General features: G+C 43.2%; 1 protein-coding gene across 25 annotated transcripts in view; it reads right to left on the bottom strand.

Annotated features, from left to right (window-relative positions):
* Positions 1-1,967, bottom strand: part of Clasp1 (cytoplasmic linker associated protein 1) — a 222,816-nt gene extending 220,849 nt beyond the window's left edge. For all 25 annotated transcript variants that reach the window (XM_076941001.1, XM_076941002.1, XM_076941004.1 and 22 more), the window contains exon 1: positions 1,848-1,967. The gene's annotated coding sequence lies outside the window, so the exon portion shown is untranslated. The remainder of the gene's footprint in view (positions 1-1,847) is intronic.
* Between the last annotated feature and the right edge of the window lie 12,099 nt (positions 1,968-14,066).

Below are 14,066 nucleotides of genomic sequence, written 5' to 3'. Positions count from 1 at the left end.
GGGATAGCATCTTGCCAGGTAAGGTGTTCCTCTGATTTTGACATGGAGCCAGGATTCAGAAGTCTACAAACAAATTTTCATTAGCATAAATTGGCACACAAAGCACAAGGAGTCCTCACAGCAAGACAGAGAGTTTCATGGCTTCAGATCAAAAAGCAGAAGAAAACAGAACACAGAAAAGCAGACAGCTTCAGCTAGCTTTCTTATACAGGCATGCCTGCCTAGGAAGAGTGCTGCCCACAGTGGGCTGGGCACTTCCACCTCAACCACCAAGAAAGGCAATCTTTTACAGACATGGCCACGGGCCAATCTAATCTGGGAAATTCCCAGGTCATAGCTCCCTCTTCTCAGGTTGAAAGGAAATTGTGTCACAGTGACAATAAAAACTAACACTGTTACATGTTACCCATAATAAACAATGACTTACAGAAACTAAAATTTTGAGTTTTACTGCTACAAGGGTGCAATTAGTCAACTTTACAAAGATGAATGAACAAACAGCTCATTAAAATTTAAGTCTTTCTTAGCAAGTAAAGAAGATAAATAATACTCAGTTCTCCGGGCCCTGTTATTTTCCCTATCTCTACGACTCTGCATCAATGTTGCCATTCTCGGTCCTAGTCTATGAATGAGAAACCGTACCATTCTGTTTAGGATTCCTCATACCAAGAGTTCCATATATGTCATGAATAACAATAAAATAATAATTTCTATGGCCAGAATCGATACTAGCCTATGGCACCTGAATCTAGTGCTAAGTGTGGGGTAGAAGCAAAGGCATCGCTCCTGACTCTTCTGCATCACTGTCTCCCAAAGGACTGGAGCGTTCAAAGCGCTCACTGCTACATCACAAATTAAAGTATCAGGTTTAAAGAACTCACAGGTTCCACCATTAGGTCAGTGTTTCATGAACGAATCCCGGCACAGAAATCCATCCGGATGCGACACCCATGCTTTAAGGCTCCAACTAATTGTTCTTTTAATTTAAGAAATAAACACAGTTCTTTTTAAAATCTAGATATATTATGTAATGAGTTTGACTTTGGAAAACCCCACACTCATCCAAGCAACTCATAAAATGGAAAGCAAGATTCAATCCGCTCCATTGTATCCAACCAGACCAACGTGCAAGATCACACACTCATCTTCGTCAGAGCGGCTCTGCCAATACTGAAGAACAACAAAGGCAAGTTGGAGAGGCTGCATAGGCTTAACTCAGCGCTTGTCCGCTTTTCCCAGCTTCGCAAAGATTCTAGATGCGGGGGCCTCCCGGGACCAAGAGGACCTTCCGCACACCCCTGGGCCCCGGCTGCTCTGCTTTTGTCTGGCCCAGGCTGGGGGCACCGGCCGCCCGGCCTGCTTCCCCGGCAACCCCTTCTTCCCTCTGAATCTTTCTCCACACCCATCACTCGCCGATGATTAGTAGTACTGAGGTTCCCTCTCCTGGAGCCCCTTCCCGCTCAGTGCAATCTCGATTCCTTTCAAAGAGATCCCCGGACTGCTTTGGCGTCTCCCAAGCCGGCCTGGGGAGACTCCGGGTCAGGAAGGGGCCCCGGGGTGGGGTCTGAAAGAGAGTCACACAAAGCCAGGCTTGACCCCACAGCCGCCCCACCTCCCTTCTGCAAAGCAACCTACAATCAGAACTGAACCCGGAGGCCGCGCGTCCTGGGTCCTCACCCAGATCCCATCCCAGGGCCGCCCCCTCCCCCAAAAGTGCACCCCAGAGCGGCTGACAGCACTGGACACCGTCCCCACCCGGACCCTGCGCCCGCAGCCGCCCGGAAAAGAAGCAGGGCCCTCCAGTGGACTCCAGTCTGAACATTCTTCGTCTTAAACTCAGTACTTACAGTTCTATTATTCACTACTGTTGCGGCTGCGGACCGGACAGCCACCGCCTTCTCCTCCACCCCAATGAGGTTAAGCGCTTGGTTCGGGGATTAAAAAAAAAAAAAAAAAAAAGTGAGAAACCAAAATGCGCCTGCGCAGTGAGGTCTCACTGTGTTTCTTCCACCCCCCCACCCCCCCACCCCCTTACCGCCACCGGCCGGGTTGAACCATAGAGACTGTAATCTCAGCCCAGAGAGGTGGCTTCCTCTCTATGGTAACGCCTAGCGCTGAAGTTTCAGGTCCGGCCGCCTTTGCCTTTGACCCGAATGGCGACCCGTAGCGTAAAGGTGCTTTAGTTAAATAGGTGGCCAAGGAGGATTTAAGGAATGTTTAAAGCTTTTAAGAAGTGGAAGCAAAACTCGAGCAAGACTAGGAGAAGGCTGTGTGATAAAAGAGCTAGAGAGGAGTCAGGAAAGCTTCCAGCCGGAACTTCCTTTGATTGTCGAGGTGCTTGATAACTTGAATCAAACAATCTTTCACTTCTGGGTTACGGGTGCCCACTATTTACCGGGTGATTTCAATGAGAGAAATTGACTCCCGCGACTTCCCGTAGCTGACGTCCTTATGAACATGCGCACAAGTGCTGCTACCGGAAGCACAGCTTTTAAAAACGTTCTTCGCGCTTTAGCGAGCCAGGGCTCAAGGTGGACCCTACTGCGATTCATGCGAAATTGTGCCAGTTTCTTTTCTAAGCTCCTTCACAACAATGTTGCCTCGCCTCTCGCGTGGCCTTCAGAATATATGTGAGATGTTTGGCCTATGCAAATAACAGCGCTGCTTTCAAGGAGCTTAAGGACGCCCTGTTTTGTCCTATGCCCGTGTGCTACCCAACAATTTGGATTTGAAAGCTTTTGTGGTGAAAATCACTTTTAAAGTGTCGATTGGCTTCCTCTATCTCTATTTTTTAAATTTTTTAAATGTTTTTGGGGACTCTTCTGTGCGGGAATATGTATGTGTGATAATGAGGTCTGATTCTCAGGACTTGGAAAGACATGCTAAAACAATAAAGCCAAGCCCAGACCTCTCTTTGTGGTGCAGAAAAGGTAGAGGACTGGTTTGGCAGAGTAGGATTCATATGCAGGATAATTGGATTTAGAAAAGGTAACATCGTTATGATGTAAATGCAAACCAGTTTACTAATAGTGGGTGAGAAATTGTGAAGCACATTCTAGAAAAGAAACACCGCCAGTTCTAGGGCCAGGCAGAAGTCGGTGGTATGCTGGGAGAACAATGTGTGGAGAGTAGTCTACTGGAAAGGAAAAGAGAAAACCCAAGAAAAGTTTGATAAGTACAATGGGAAGGAATGTTCTAAGTATGTTCTTATTAAGAAAACCAAACATTGTAGCTGGTTTTTATTGTATAGTTCAGTGCAGTTGCACTGTTAAGTACCCACCGTTCAGCTTTCTTATTGTCATACGAAATAAGCCATTCACCTATCAATTCTTAACTCCTCTTTACCTTTAGCTCTGATTACCACCATTCTACTTTCTATGAATTGGAATACTGAGTACTTTGAAAGTGGAATCATATAGTCTTGGTCTTTTTATGACTGGGCCATTTCACACAGTCTAATAGACCCCAGACTTGTCAGTGCATGTTGTAGCATGTGTCCAGAGTGCCCTCTTTAAAGCTGAATAATATGCCACTGCCTGTGTTTACCACCCTGGCTACTTCCATCATTTGATATTGTTCACAATGTTGTGAATATGGATATCCTTCTGTCTTTAGGATTCTACTTTTAGGGACACAGGAGATGGCTCAAGATTACTGAATAAAGGCACAAACTGACAAGCCTGGTTACCTGAATTCTAACCTCCACCATAATGGAAGGGAGTTTCTGCAAGTTTTCCACTTACTTCCACATGGGCATTATGACCCTTAAACTCAATAAATAAATAAATATTCAATATAAACATAAAAGAATGAATGACTGAATGATTTTTTTTAAAAAGGTCACTTTTAATAGAAAAGTTGGAAACCAAATGAAGATATGAAGCTATCCACACGTGATTCCTATTGTTACGCATACCTTAACTGGAGATGGTTACATAGTTAGTCGGGGCCTTGTGCATGCCGTGCAAATGCTTATCCCTTTACTTAGAAGTAGTAAACTGACACCAAAACTTTCAGTGTCATGATGGTTTGGGGGCTTTTTTGGCTTGGTTTTTGTTTGGGGTGTTTTGTTTTGTTTTGAAGGGAGAGTTTCACTGTGTCTTTGCCTGTTCTAGAACTCGCTCTGTAGGCAAGACTGACCTCAAACTCAAAAATCCACCTGTCTCTGCCTCCCAAGTGCTGAGATTAAAGGCATGCACCACTACCACCTGACTTTTTTTTTCTTATTGATTTAGTTATTTATTTACTTTACATCTCAATTGCAATTTCCCCTCCTCTCAGTTTCTCCCTTTCACCTCCCCACATCCTCCCCTTCTCAGAAGAGGGGAGGCCTCCCATGATTATTAACCAGCCTTGGCATATCAAGTTGCAGTAAGACTAGGCACATATACTTCTATTGAGGCTAGAGAAGGCAGTCCAGTTAGGAGAAAAGGATCCAAAGGCTGGCAGTGTGGTCAGAGACAGCCCCTGCTCTTGCTTTATGAGAGGGCCTAGGTCCATCCCATGCATACTTTCTGGTTGGCAGTTCAGTCTCTGGGCCCAGGTTAGTTGATTCTGTAAGTTTTCTCATGATGTCCTTGACCCCTCTGGCTCCTCCAATCACTCCTTCTCTTCCACAGTATTACCCAGGCTCCACTTAATGTCTGGCTGTGGATCTCTGCGTCTGTTTCCATCAGCTGCGGGTGCAGCCTCTCTAAGTAGAGTTGTGCTAGGTTCCTGACTGCAAGTATAGGAAAATATGAATAATGTCAGGGGTGGGCTTCCTCTCATGCCATGGGTCTCAAGCCAGGCCAGTCATTGGTTGGCCTTTGCCTCATTCTGCTCTTATGTTTTACCTCCGCACATCTGGTAGGCAGAACAAATTGTGGGTCAAAGGTTTTGTGGCTGGGTTCAGGTCCTAACCTCTCCATTGGAAGTCTTGCCTGGTTACAGGAAATGGCCTGTTCAGGCTCCATATCCCCTGTTGCTAGGAATCGCAGCTAGGGTCATCTTCATAGATTCATGATAGTTTTCATTATCCTAGGATTTTAGTCCAAGAGATACTCTCCTTCAATCCAGTTCTCTCTCTCTCTCTCTCTCTCTCTCTCTCTCTCTCTCTCTCTCTCTCTCTCTCTCCTTTTCCCCATCCCTCCATCCCTCCTATTCCCATCCCTACAACCTCCCAAAACCAGTTACCTCCTTCCATCAACCCCACCAATGTCTAATCTATTTCTTCTACTCAGTGAGATCAATCACCTGCCTTGTGCCCTACTTCTTACTTAGCTTCTTTGGGTCTGTGTTTCATAGCATGGTTATCCTGTACTTTATGACTAATATTCACTTATGACTATGTACATACTGATAAATTATTCTCCACCAGTGAAATGGGCCAATTCAAGCCAAATTAAAATATATAAAGGCAGGCTTATTGGGAAACCACTCTCAGGCAGGTTCACTGGTCCATTGTGAGGAGGGAAAGAGAGGACGAGAAAGAGAAAGCCTGTGCATGCAGGGAGAAAGAAAATGTGGGAGGGGTCGGGGAGCAGAGGGCAGAGTATGCCAGCCATGCCATGAAATAGGTAGAGACTGAGGGATACTGCGAGAAGCTGGAGGCCAGGTACACTTTGGTATGTTAAATACACACCTCAGTCCCTTGTCCCAGGTCTGAGTCCAAACACATACCATATTTGTCTTTCTGGGTTACCTCACTTAAGATGATCTTTTCCATTTGCTTACAAATTTCATGATGTCATTGTTTTTAATGTCTAAGTATACTCCCTTGTATAAATATATCACATTTTCTTTATCAGTTCAGTCTTCAGTCGAGGGACATCTAAGCTGTTTCCAGTTTCTGGCTATTGTGAATAAAGCTGCTATGAATGTAGTTGAGCAAGTGTCCTTGTGGCATGGTGGAACATCTTTTGGGTATGTGCCCAGTCGTGGTATAGCTGGGTCTTGAGGTAGAACTATTCTAAATTTTCTGAGAAAATTTGATTTCTAAAGTGTTTGCACAGTCCACCAGCAGTGAAGGAGCGTTCCCCGTGCTCCACAACCTCTCCAGCGTGAGCTGTTGCTTGAGTTTTTGATCTTAGCCATTTTGACAGATGTAAGATGGAATCTGAGAGTTGTTTTGATTTGCATTTCCCTGATGACTAAGGATGTTGAAATTTTCTGTAAGTGCTTCTCAGCCATTAGAGATTCTTCTGTCAAGAATTCTCTGTTTACTGAGTTCGAGACCAGCTTGGTCTACAGAGTGAGTTCCAGGACAGCCAGGACTACACAGAGAAACCCTGTCTCAAAAAACAAAACAAAGAATTCTCTGTTTAGATATGTACCTCATTTTCTAATTGGGTTATTTGGTTTCTTGATGTCTAATTTCTTGAGTTCTTTATATATTTTGGATATCAACCCTTCTGTCAGATGTAGGGTTGGTGAAGATCTTTTCCCAATCTGTATTTGGCCATTTTGTCTTTTTGACAGTGTACTTTGCCTTACAGAAGCTTTTCAGTTTCATCAAGTCCCATTTGTTAATTGTTGATCTTAGTCCCTGAGCTGTTGATATTGTTTAGGAAATTGCCTCCTGTGCCAGTGTGTTCAAGGATCGTCTCCACTTTCTCTTCTATCAGGTTTAGTGTAGCTGGTTTTATGTTGAGATCTTTGATCCACTTGGATTTGAGTTTTGTGCAGAGTCATAGAGATGGATCTATTTGCGTTCTTCTACAGGTAGACATCCAGTTAGAACAGCACCATTTGTTGAAAAATGCTTTCTTTTTTCCACTAAACAGTTTTGACTTTTTTTTGTCAAAAAAAAGGGGGGAGGTTATTGGTGTGTGGATTTGCTTCTGGTTCTTTAATTCAATTTCATTAGTCAACCTGTTTTTGTGCCAGTACCATGCAATTGATTTTGTTTTTTTAATTTCTAAATTATTTATTTACTTTTTATTTTATATACATTGATATACATTGGTCTTCACCTCCTTCTATGTGTTTGTGAAAATATAAGATCTCCTGGAACTGGACATGTGTGTGCTGGGAATTGAACCTGAGTCCTTTAGAATAGCAGCCAGTGCTCTTAAACACTGAGCCATCTCTCCAGCCCCCACCTCCATGCTGTTTCTATTACTATTTCTTTGGAGTACAGTTTGAAGGGATTAAAGGCATGCACCACCACCACCTGGCTTGGTTTGTTGTTGTTGTTTGGTTGGGAGGTGGTTTTTTTTTTTAATGTGTGTCTAGTCTATGCATTTGGGTGCCTGTGGAAATCAGAATAAAATGTTGGATCCCTTGGTGCTGAAGGCAAGTTACAGGCAGCTGTGAGCTGATGGATGTAGGTGATAGAGAAACTATGGCTATTTTTGAGAGACTGGATATTTTGGAAATGTTTGACCTTTGAAAGAGATGTCAAATGTTTTAAGGAGAACAAACTTAAAGTGCTTGCATTTTTGAAAACTGGCACTTTTAAACATTAGAATGGTTTGTATTATCATCTTAAAATTAATATGAGATCTTGAGGATGAATAACAAAAGAGAGTTATGTTTTGTTGCATTCACAGAGGTGGAGCCCATGGATAAGAAGACTCTTGGTTAGGGTTTCTATTGCTAGATAAAATACCATGACCAAAAGCAACTCGAGGAGGAAATGGTCTATGTCACCCTACACTTTAACAGTGTAAAGAGTTCAGTGTTGGACTCTGGCATTGCTCATGATCCTCTGAGCTCCCTGCAAAGGGCTTGGACTATTTCTCCAGTCCCACCTTCTGCAGCACATGTAGCTCATCTCCTAGGTTCATGCTGGCTCCACTCCATAGTAGTTGCTCTTCTTGGTTGTTGTTCTATGCTTCTGGAATTTTCTAAATGCTGGCTGGGGTCTCTGCTGTACTTGGGATGCTCCTTCACCAATATCCTCTTCTGGGCTCCCTTCAGGGACTTTAATTCTGCCACATGTGCCAAGCCTCAACTTTTCTCAATGATCTCCTTCAATACTGGGACTTCAATAGGGTATTTGTGGCAGCAGAAACTTTACCTTCACCAATGGCCTCTCCTGGCCTCTCCTCAGGGACTCTACCCTTGCCACGCAGTGTCAAGCACTAGCTGTTCTCCATGACCCTTTCATGCCTTCAAAACAAGTACTACCTAGGTGACTCTTAGATTGCCAGATTTGACTACCAGATGCAAACCTGGCCCCTTCTTGGAACACAATTTGTGTCCACTAACCCTAAGAAAATATTCCTAGATTTACAATTTTTAATTATGCTTCTTAATCATACTTGATTCTACAGTTCTAGCTAGCACTACAAATCATTAATGAGAAATATCACACAAAGAACCTCATTAAAGTCTTTGCTTTCCTCTGAATCTTTGAAAGCCAGACCTCCATCATCTGCAATACTCTCAGCATTATCTTCTAAGTCCCCATAACAGCTGCTTAAGCTACTCAGAACACTCAGTGGATTTTCTAACCTATCTGTGGTAGTTGGCATAAGAATGGTCTGTACCAGCCCAGTAGTGATGCACACCTTTAATCCCGGCACTCAGGAGGCAGAGGCAGGTGGATCTCTGAGTTCAAGGCTGGCTTGGTCTATAGAGCTAGGTCAAGGACAGCCAAGACTACACAGAGAAACCCTGTCTTGAAAAACAAAACAAACAAACAAACAAACAAAAAAAAACCCACCATGACCGAAAGCAACTTGAAGAAGATTTTGTCTCAGCCTACAGTTCCACATCATGGTCCATCACTTAAGGAAGTCTGAGGAGGAACCCATACTGGGCAGGAACTGAGGCAGAGGCGATAGAGGAATGCTGCTTACTGGCTGGCTTCTCATGACTTTCTCAGCCTGCTATCTTATATCACCCAGACCACATGCTAAGGGGTGGCACTGCCCTCAATGGACTGGGCCTCCCACATCAATCATCAATCAAGAAAATACCCCCACAGACTTGCCTCTAGGCCAATCTTATGGAAGTGTTTTCTTACTTAAGATTCCCTTTTCCCAAATATGTCTAGGCATGTGTCAAGTTGTTAACAAAAGACTTATCAGCATAGGGACCACTTGGATTCTGTCCACTTCAAAGTTCCCTAATTGTTTCATCAAGCTTTTTGCTGCCAGATTTACTGAGAGATAATTCCTTCCACATCCCATTTACCCATTCAAAGTATCTAACTCAGGAGTCTGATACAGTCAAAGACCTGGGAAGTCATCATATGTTTTTTTTTTTTTTAATTTAAAAAACAAAACATTTCTATTACCCTCAAAAAGAATTTAATACCTGTGTAGGTTCCTAAGTTGTAATGAAGTGTCATGCTACTGGAAGATGTTGCAATGAGAGCAAGGAACACATAAGAAATTTTTATATCTTTGCACAGAACTGCTGGGGAAAAAAAGGTGGTGATTGTGATTGTTATTGTTGTTGTCAGGTGCATTGGTACATTCCTGCGTCCCAGATGAAGGGAGCAGGGTCAGAAGTTCAAAGCAATCCTCAGCTGAAAATTAAGTTCAAGTCCAACCTGGGCTACTTGGGATCCCTGGAACTGAAGTGACAGATGATTGTAAGCTGCCATGTGGGTGCTGAGAATCGAACTAGAGTACTCTAGGAGACAGCCTGTGCTCTTAACGACTGAGCCATGCCTCCAGCTTTGTATTTTCAGCTTTCTTGGACATGTTCTTGAAAGTGGACTTACTAGATCACAGAGCACCTATATTCCTAAGCTTTGCTGGGATGATTTGATTGCCTTCTAAACTAAAGACTCCATCTTATATTCTCACAAAAAATAGCTAAGGGCTTAAAGGCTCCTCCCCCTGCCTCCCACCTACTATTTTTGTTTTGTTATGTATTGATACTCAAAACATGGTTTCTCTGTGTAGCCCTGGCTATTCTGGAGCTCACTTTGTAGACTAGGCTGGCCTCAAACTCAGAGATTTGTCTGCCCCTGCCTCTCCATTGTAGGAATAAAAGGTGTACACCACCACAGCTGACAATTTTCTCTATTTAAAAAAAAATGTGTACATTTATGAGGCTAGAGAGAAAGGTGCTTACCACCGCTCCTGACAACCTGAGTTCAATCCCTAGGCCCCACATGATGGATGGAGAGAAGCGGGCCCTGCTCATTATTCTCTGGCCTCCGCTCACTTGCCAAGGCGCATTCATACACACTAAATGAATGAATGATTATAGATGTGTCCATATTCTTCCGTTTATTTCACAAACATAGTTTTAGAGTTGGCTCTGAAGAAGTTCTACCATAGCCTAACAGGTAGTCATCAAATAGGAAGATTTCTTTTTCTTCATAAGATTGAGTGAGGCAGTTTCTTCCAGACTAGGTTAGCTTAACTATTTCAGTAATAGGTACTAACATCTAATTATCTAGCCTTACCCTAACAAACTAGATTAAAGGCTCAGAGAAAACTACTTTGTGCCCATAGAAGTTAAGATTCAGGAAGAGCAGCAGATAGGCTGCCGATGTCTATGTCTTGGCCTGTATGCAGTCTAGGTTTTCACCACTTGCAGGACAGAAAGTGTCTTTGCCAGAGTTTTACGAGCCTGTAGAAAACACTGGCAGAAGCAGGTACATCATTGCCAATGATGAAACAGGAGATTGCAAACCAGTTTGCTAAATCCTGTTCATAGCCACACCCTGGGGAGTCATGGCCTTAATTACCTAGCGAGCGCTGCCTGCTGAAGACGACAGTAAAGTGGCCATCTCCTCAGCCAGCAGATTCACTGGACACTTGAGTAGTTAACTGAGAGCTAGCAGAGTTGAAAGTGCCCCCACTGCTGTCAGTGACTGAGCGATCCTCAGTTGGCCTAGGCACTACACTAAGGCCACTCCATCTTTAATGGAGGTGACAGCTCTACTTTACACTGTCACAACCAGTGCAACCAGTATTACAAAACAAAGTCATTTTGAAAGAGTTCTTTTGCAAAAAGTGTGATGAATTCAATTAGCTCCACAGGCGTGTGTGTGTGTGTGTGTGTGTCCCCAAAGATGGAATCCAGAGCTTTTATGATTGTCAGACAAGCATTCTACCACAAGGCCATATCTCTAGCCCCTGAAAATGCTCTTTAAAATTACCTGTTACCTGGCACAGGAAACACAACTTTCCAGATGTTTTTCCAACAATATTTTATATCAAGGAACTAAAGACAGTGCTAGAAAAAAGTAAATTGGAGGATCCTCTTTTGATTTGCTATCAGTGAACACTCCCAAGTAACACTGTTCCATGACAGTTTGTAAATACACACCTATGCAAATGACCAACCAACCTGTTTTCTATTACTATAATAAAACTCCTGAGGGCAGATTTGTATTTTTAAAGGGTATAAGTGAGGGCTGGGGTGAAGAATGTAGTTCAGTTGGAAGCCCTGGGTTTAATAAAAGTGCAGCATCAATTGGGTATAGTGGTACCAGCGTGTAATATAAACACTCTGGAAGGAGATGCACAATCGAGAATTTAAGGTCATCTTCAGTTGCATAGTGAAATTCAGGCTAGCCTAGGATACATGAAACCCTTTCTCAAAAATAGGAGGAGAAAGAGAGGGAGAAAGAGAAGGAGAGGAGAGAGGGAGAGGGAACAGACTGAGAGAGAAAGAGAAAGAGAGAGAGCACTTTAGTCAATATTATATTGCTATAAAAAAACACCATGACCATGGCAACTCTTATAAAGGACATTTAATTAGGGCTGCCTTAACAGTTCAGAGGTGTAGTCCATTGTCATTATGGTGAGAAGGTGCTGAGAGTTCTGCCAGATCTTCAGGCAGCAGAAGAGAGGCACTGGGCCTGGTTTGGACTTCTGTAACCCCAAAGCTCATCCCTAGTGACACACTTACTCTAGTAGGGCCACACCTCCTAATGCCACTCTTTAAACATTCAAATCTATACACCTATGAAGCTATTCCTATTAAAAGAACCACAAAGAGGGAAGGAGAGAGAAAAAAAAGAACAAAAAAACTCATTTAGTTCATAGTTCTGAAAGTTGACAATCCAAGACTCTGGTGGGTGATCTCTTCTCTATCACAGGGCATCATGGGGGAACCCAAGTAAGAATTCAGGATCATATGATGAGATATGAAACCAAAAAACAATCCGCAGGGGTCAGTATTACTCAATTTTAACAATTTGCTTTCAAGAAAACTAACTGTGAGTCTGTTCCTGGAGCAGCCTTCCCCATTACCTAACTACCTCCCATGAGGTTCTGCATCTAGAAAGTTCCACCACCTCAGCAACGCACTGGAGAACAGGCTACCAGAATTCAGACCCCTGGAGAACAAACAACACCTGACCTTGCAAATGCAGAGGACCACTGAAGGCATTCAAAACCAAATGAAAGATTCCAAACCAAAGTAAACTTGTGTTTCCATTTATGCTTTCTCTATTAGCTTCTCCTTAAAACTTAACTGTGCACAACGTAAAGGACTTTTATTTTATATCTAGAGGAAGTGTTTAGTTTGGGGGAAAGAGAAAAAAAAGTTTCTAGACTATACAAGTACTGCAGCACAAAGGGGACTGCTACCAAGTGTGTCTCAAAGAAAGCTGAGTGTGGTGGTTTGAACAGGTTTGACCCCCCATAGACTCATGTGTTTGAATGCTTGGTCCATAGAGCGACACTATTAGGAGCTGTGGCCTTGTTGGAATAGGTGTGGCCTTATAGGGGGAAGTGTCACTGTGGGGGTGGCCATTGAGGTCTCCTATGCTCAAACTACACAGTGTGGCACACAGTCTCCTACTGCTGCCTTCAGATCAAAATATAGAACTCTCAGCTCCTTCTCCAGCACCATGTCTTCCTGAATGCAGCCATGCTCCCACAATGACAATAATGGATTAGACCTCTGAAACTCTAAGCTAGCCCCAATGAAGTGGTTTCCTTTATTAAGAGTTGCCGTGGTCATGGTGTCTCTTCACAGCAATAAAACCAAAATGAGACACTGAGGAAGCAAAACTCAAACACACAGACAAAATGGGGCTGGTAAGATGGCTCTGTGGACAGAAGTGTGCAGAGTAAACCTGATCCCAAGTTTGGGCCCCAGAACCTACAAAAAGTTAGAAAGAAACGACTCCACAAAGCTGTCGTCTGACCTTACTCGACCCTGGTGTAATGCACCTGGTGTGCGTTCACACAGGTGCACACACATAAATGTGCACCAACACACACAGAATTATTAACTATAGAAAGTTGAACAACAGCAACAAAATGATAGTCAGCTAAATGACTCAGTGAGTAAAAACATTTGCTGCCGGGCTGGTGAGATGGCTCAGTGGTTAAGAACACTGACTGTTCTTCTGGAGGTCATGAGTTCAAATCCCAGCAACCACATGGTGGCTCACAACCATCCGCAATGAGATCTGATGCCCTCTTATGGGGTATCTGAAGACAGCTACAGTGTACTTACATATAATAAATAAAAACAAAAAACAAACAAACACACAAAAAAACCATTTGCTGCCAAGGCTGATGTCAACACATGGTGAAGGGAAGGACCCAACATTTGCAAGTTTTCTTCCAACCTCTGAATGTGTATAGTAATGATTGTGAGTGTGTGTGTGTGTGTGTGTGTGTGTGTGTGCACTCTCTTGTGCATGCTCATGCACACATATACAATTAATTAACATAATAACAAAAGAAACACACAAAGAAAAAAACCTGCGAGTTCCCCATTCTAGCATGATGTAGACTACAACAATAAAATTTAGACAAAGTCTCATTTGAAAAAGGGTATCCTGCTGGGTGTGGGAGAGCACAACTTTGAGCCTAGCACTTAAGAGGCAGAGACAGAGAGGTCTCTCCCTCTGTGAGTTTTGAGGCCAGCCTGATCTATTTAGCAAGTTCCAGGCCAACCAGGACTACACAGTAAGATCCTATCTCCAGAAGAAAAAAAAAGGAGAGAGGGGGTGTTATTTATTCTATAACATCCCTAGTACCCCTTATCCTTCCCATTTGACACCATCACTTGGAGTTATACAAAAAGTGTTCTAAAAGTAGTGTGTTTCACATATGGACCACCACAGGCACATCCACTTCTCAGAGTGACTTACATATGACGAATCGAGAAAAATGGAACTTTTCCTGCTTTGATAAAAAGCACAGAACTGG

The sequence above is a fragment of the Arvicanthis niloticus genome, chromosome 10 (assembly GCF_011762505.2).
Source record: "Arvicanthis niloticus isolate mArvNil1 chromosome 10, mArvNil1.pat.X, whole genome shotgun sequence".
In the NCBI taxonomy this organism is placed as follows: Eukaryota; Metazoa; Chordata; class Mammalia; order Rodentia; family Muridae; genus Arvicanthis; species Arvicanthis niloticus.
Note: the sequence above shows the minus strand (reverse complement) of the source record. Positions and strands in the feature narration are given on the sequence as shown.